This window comes from Coffea arabica, chromosome 6e, assembly GCF_036785885.1.
Source record: "Coffea arabica cultivar ET-39 chromosome 6e, Coffea Arabica ET-39 HiFi, whole genome shotgun sequence".
Lineage (NCBI taxonomy): Eukaryota > Viridiplantae > Streptophyta > Magnoliopsida > Gentianales > Rubiaceae > Coffea > Coffea arabica.
Genome location: NC_092321.1, coordinates 12,566,578 through 12,572,577, shown reverse-complemented (window position 1 = coordinate 12,572,577; position 6,000 = coordinate 12,566,578). Strand labels below are relative to the sequence as shown.

Genomic DNA, 6,000 nt, shown 5'->3' with positions numbered 1-6,000 from the left:
TCTAAAAATATGTAACTATACATAAGGTCTAATAAACAAGAAAAAGCAGCCTTATCACCTACCAAGCACTTTTGAGGCTTGATACTACAAGTTAATATTGTCACCTACCAAGCACTTTTGAAGGATACTAATTTGTCCATTACTTGAGACATGAATCCAACTACTGCCTACAAGAATAGTGAATCAGCATATACAGCAACAAGATAAAAAGCAAGTCCAAGCACCGTACACATGATTGCAAGTTGGCTAATTGAAGAGACAAATTGGATATCCTAATAGCTGGAAGCTATAAGAGCTACACCTAGAGCCAAAAAGTCAAACTTTATCCGAGTCCATGTTAATAGTAACCTGTGGACTTATTGCCAGAATAATTACTTTTAAGACTCCAACAGTGGCAGGGGGAGAGAAAGTGCTACTACAAGAAGCAGAAACATATTCAAAACTATCATCTTTTAACTAAAGTGAGTTAGCAACTAGTGTTCATTAAGCACATTTGTCAATATCATAATTATGCAGACACAATACTTTGGTTAGGATACACAGGAATGTCAAAGCCATTATTTACAAGTGACAAATCACATACAACAAATTGTAGTGACCAAACTTGTAATTCATTGTTTGAAAACCACAAATTGATTACCAAAAAACATGAAACAGTAATCATTTTCAAGATTTTTGAGACTTTAGGCAGGCAAAAGCAAGCCCTGAGTCTTAAATACGTTTGGAATTTTTTTAATCTAGTTTTTCATTTTCTTGCCTGTACTCTGCTACCAATGGAACGCATTGCAAATTCCAGTAGTTCAAAGAAGTAGTACAACATACATGACTAATTTGTGCTGTGACATCTGCCAAAGATTGTCTTCATGACACGATTTTGTGCATTGACAGAATGATTTAGACTCATGCAGGACATATTTGCTTCATTTCGAATGTCTTTCCCTTGTTTTTCTGTCTTTAGTTTAGATAGAATCAGGATATCAACTAGCTTCACACTCAATTTTGTATCGCAAGTGGAGATTCTTCACCAAGATTCTACTCATTCTAAAGCACTTACCAAAAGATACTTCATATGAATTAAATATACATCATCAAAGCAGGCATTCAATCGAATTACTTGCCGCATGGGAAGTTTCTACTTCAATTTTAGCAGAGTCAATAGCACTTCAGAATGGATATTGCTTCAGAAAAATTAACACAGTAGAAGCAGAAAATGCAATAAACTTTAGAGATTCTTATGCAACCCAGCAAGTATTAACCATAAAACAGATAGAAGGCATTCATTCAAATTACTTGCTGCATGTGAAGTTTCTCCTTCAATTTTAATAGAGTCAATAGCACTTCAGAACAGAAATTGCTTCAGAAAAATTTGCACAGTAGAAGCAGGAAATGCAATAAACTTCAGAGGTTTTTACGCAACTCAACAAGTATTAACTGCACAACAGATAGAAATGAGACGTAATGTCAAAGTACTTACCACTTTCAACTCCATCAATCCATCAAATGGCTGATAAGTTGCTATTCCACTAATACTCATGTCCTGTCCCAATATTGATTCCTTGGCATTCTCTGCTAGCCATTCTTGAACCAAATCTAATGACAACTGGTACAATAAACAAAAAAAATCTTACAAGTAATTACACTCCATCCTTAAACTTAAAATCAGCATATAAACAAAAGCGAACATTTAAGTGCAACTATATATTGTTATTAATGAAAAATTCTGATTCAATGATAACTCTTTATCACCATGAAAATTGAAAATTTTCCTACAACAATTATATCTATAAATGGAAAAAAATGACAATGATTTATAATTAGCAAATGAATGCATCCATTGCATTACGAAATGTCAAAATATCATATAAGCATTCAAATATCATAATGAAGTTCAACAACACCCTATAGCCAAGGTTGCCAAATTTGTCAAATCTGGGACAACTTTTAAGAAGAAAGCCAAGAAGATCCGGACCAAAGTTACCTTCCATCGTCCTAAGACATTGAAAAAGGACGGGAACCCGAAGTACCCACGCATCAGTGCTCCTCCTAGGAATAAGTTGGACCATTATCAGATTCTCAAATATCCTTTGACTACTGAATCTGCCATGAAAAAGATTGAAGATAACAATACCATGGTATTCATAGTTGACATCCGTGCTGATAAGAAGAAAATCAAAGATGCAGTGAAGAAGATGTACGACATACAGATCAAGAAAGTGAACACTATGATCAGGTCTGATGGAACAAAGAAAGCATATGTTCGGTTGACTCCAGACTACGATGCTTTGGATGTGGCAAACAAGATTGGAATAATATAAACGAATTTAGTCATTGTTTTGTTCCGATAAAAGATACTGTCTTTTAAGTGTGACAATTTGCTAGGCTGTTTTGTCGTGAAAAAAAAATACCAAATTTCAACACAAGGGGGAATTTTTAACATCAGACAAAATTTCACTAAACCTTGCCATTTCCCAATTTCACTATATCTCTTGTAGTTCGGTTGCTTAGCTAAAATTTGCAATCCAATAAGAACCTCAATAATTAAAGCTGGACATTCAAAATCAGCCCCAAGGAAAATCAAAATCAGGCCCAAACTAATGCACCAAATTAGCTCAAGAAATAAGTACTGCTATTAAACTTCAGCCTCAAAGGAATAATATAACAAGTTGATAAGGCAACAAGCACTACTATAACAAGTACTGATATAAGTACTGCTATGAACAATATAACCAGTTGATAAGACGATAAGCACAACACTAAAGGAAAAGCAACTTCAGTTCACTTGCTTAGCTAAAACATTCAAATAAACTAAACTAAACTAAACCAAAACAATCCAAACTAATGCACCACAGAGGATACAAGGTGTCAAGTATGATAACCAAAGTAATGTCGATCATGATATAAGGTGTCAAGTAGGAGCAATGTGTACCAACATAACTAGAATGTTTCTTTGCCATTTAAAAGCAAAAAACAACTTTCTTGTTCTAGATCTCTGAAATTACTTTTGCTGTTTGTCATGGTGTATTAATTCCATAGAAAACCAGCACCCCTTAATATTGTATTCCAATCAAACTAGTAAGTTAGGCAAGTGGCGGGACATTGCAAAACATTCACAATGAAATTTACTTCAAGAATGGCACCAAAAATGGGAACCATTCATGTGAAAAGAAAAGGTATTACCTCAAGGAATGCCTTCAAAACCCACATAAAAGTTAGTATTATTACTCCGTTAACAGAAAATCCAACCTACATCCAGCAAAAAGTTTGTGATTATATAGTATAAAATAATGCTATATGGAGAACAAACTACCATGTAAGACATGAAACTTAAATTCCAGGAAAGCAAGCAAAACAGATTTTACAAAGTACTTATTCTTACTCGAACTAGAAAACTACCATAAAGATCACCGTTGTGCAAGTTGATTGAGAATTACTTATATCACAAATAATATAGCAGTATCCTCTTGCACTAAGCTCTAGCACTCAAGCATCATCCTCTCTAGTCTAATTACTGAGTACGTAGTATAGCCTTTTAAAATGTTATGGAATTGTGAATCAAATTCTTCCAACTCCTGAAGAAACACCCACTACCAACTGCAAATGCCAACTTATAGCTCTAGTTCATAATTTGGCATGTGATTTGCAATTTGGCCGCAGGTTTACCATTCAAAATTGCACCTTTCCTCATTTAGTCGGAAACTTATCTCAACGCCATATCTACATGTGAAAGAAGATCTAGAACAGATACCATAGAAAACGAGAAAACAAGTGATTGCTATGCTTATTACAAGCATTTCACCAAGACAACACCAAAAAGATACATAAATCACTGCCAATTACATGATTCAATTTTTTTATCAACAGTTGCAAATACAGAATATGAGCACAAAAGCAAAATAAAAGGTACATTGTTAATTTACACCAAAAATAAAACGTCAATTTTCCTTATCTGAAACACTAACAAAAACTAACATGGTAGAACAAACTAAAATCAAGAAACCAGAAATGCGACAAGAATGCCAACAAAAATCATCTGAACAGCCCAGGAGGAAATAAACATCACCAACCTCTGAGCATTCCTATTCCTCACATAGACAATAACATGAGTAACAAAAGCCAGCAACAATCCCACCACAGTGTACAAGAACCCAACCGCGAACCCTTTAGCTCCCAATTGCATCCCGGACCCCCTGATAAAAGAAAACCAACTTCCCAGGGTCATTCCTATCAACCAAAAACATGGGTATTTTCCTAATTATGTTATGCATTGAACCGGAGACACTGAAAAAGTAGACAAAAATCTCTCCGGTCATCCAAATACTCTTATTGTGCAAAAGGGTGTTCCCATAAATCACTTTTTTCACCAAGAATGGAGCCGAAATCAGAATAACAGCAATGAGAAACATCAATTGCTTCTTAGAAATCAAAGAGGGGCGATCAATTGGCCCAATGCTCAGCTTCGTTTTGGCCTTGACAAATTCAGCCATGGATTCGGCGAGCCTCGAGAAATCTGATGCATTTATCTGGACGGAGTCTTTCTTGACATCGGTGTGGGGCAGAGAATTTACTCCGAAAAGGGCGAAAAAGGACTGGAATTCTTGAAATTCGATGTCGAAGAAGAAGAGTTTTGAGTGAGAAGTTGGAGGGTTGTTGGCTAAAAAGGATTTAGAGACGAGGGAGAACTCGGATTTGAGAGAAGGGAGGGAGAGTTCGGGTTTGGAGTGGAGTTGTTGGGCGTCGAAGAAGACGAGGAAAGCACAGGGACGATGAGTTGGAATGGATAGAATCCGTTTGAGGGAATCAGTGAGATGGATAACGCCGCCTTTGGGGGACTGGGATTGGAGGGATTCGAGCTGCAAGAGCAAATCCGAACTGGGGTCTTGAGAATTGGTGGAGATCGGGAGGAGGGTGATGAGGAAGAGGATGATGAAGATTGGGGCTTTTGTGAAGGCCATTTTGCAACCTACTATAAGTTAATGTCCGTCTAAATTCTTTTTTGGGCGAAAAGGAAAAAAATTGGTGGTAAAAAAATGGTGGGAAAACGAAAACTTTTCCTGATGAATTGACGTGGGCAAAAGTAGAAAAATATGTTTAAAGTAGCATTGCCTTTTGAAGGATATTTGCCTGACGAATTGCCTTTTAATGCTATAGTATTATTCTTTATTTTTTAGCAAAAAATAAAAATTTTCATCAACATAGGTGGCAAAATTTGTTAATTTCATATAATTGAAAATGTACTTTTATAATTTACTAATATTTTATACTAATTTCTTATAATTGCAGCACTAAAGAACATTATTGCAGCAAGCGGGATTCTGTGTTTTTTTTATTTCAAGGTTAGCTCGCATGCGGGTTAATGTTATATTTGAGCGCGAGAAGAAAAAATTGGTAATTAGGCTCTTTGGGCATTATAAGTAAATATTTAAATTAATGGCAGTTTTATTACATCAATATTATTGTATTATCATTATTATGATTATTGTATTATTTCTTATGCAAATATAACATTTAATTATTTAAATTTGATTTTATTTTTACAATTTATAAAATTTTTATCACTTATATAATATTTTTAAAACCCTAATACATCTAAATTTGATTTTATTTTTCAAATTTATAAGATTTTTATTTAAAAAAATGGGATACGGATAAGATATCCGGTTGGTTCGATTTGCATAGGTGCATATGAGAATATCCGAATACTCTTTAAACCCGCATGCGGGTTTAAGGAGATTATGGCAACTCTCTGACACACTAGTTACCCATCCAACTTGTGTGTAACTAAAATATATTTAAATAATATATTTCATATTTTTGTTATTTAGAGTTTAACAAAACATTAATATTGGGTAGATTTGAGGGATATGCATAATTTTGCATATTTGTAGGAATATTAGAAAATGGAAAATTTGGGTAAATTCCCAAATTTTGGAGGTAAGGTGCAATCCAAGAACTAAAACAGTCATTTATAAAACCTTAACAGTAATAAGGTGCAAACCAAAA

The 6,000-nt window shown here is 34.6% G+C and overlaps 1 pseudogene; it reads right to left on the bottom strand.

Moving 5' to 3' along the window:
- Nucleotides 1-1,761: 1,761 nt before the first annotated feature.
- Nucleotides 1,762-4,984, bottom strand: LOC113694765 (probable dolichyl-diphosphooligosaccharide--protein glycosyltransferase subunit 3B; annotated as a pseudogene).
- Between the last annotated feature and the right edge of the window lie 1,016 nt (nucleotides 4,985-6,000).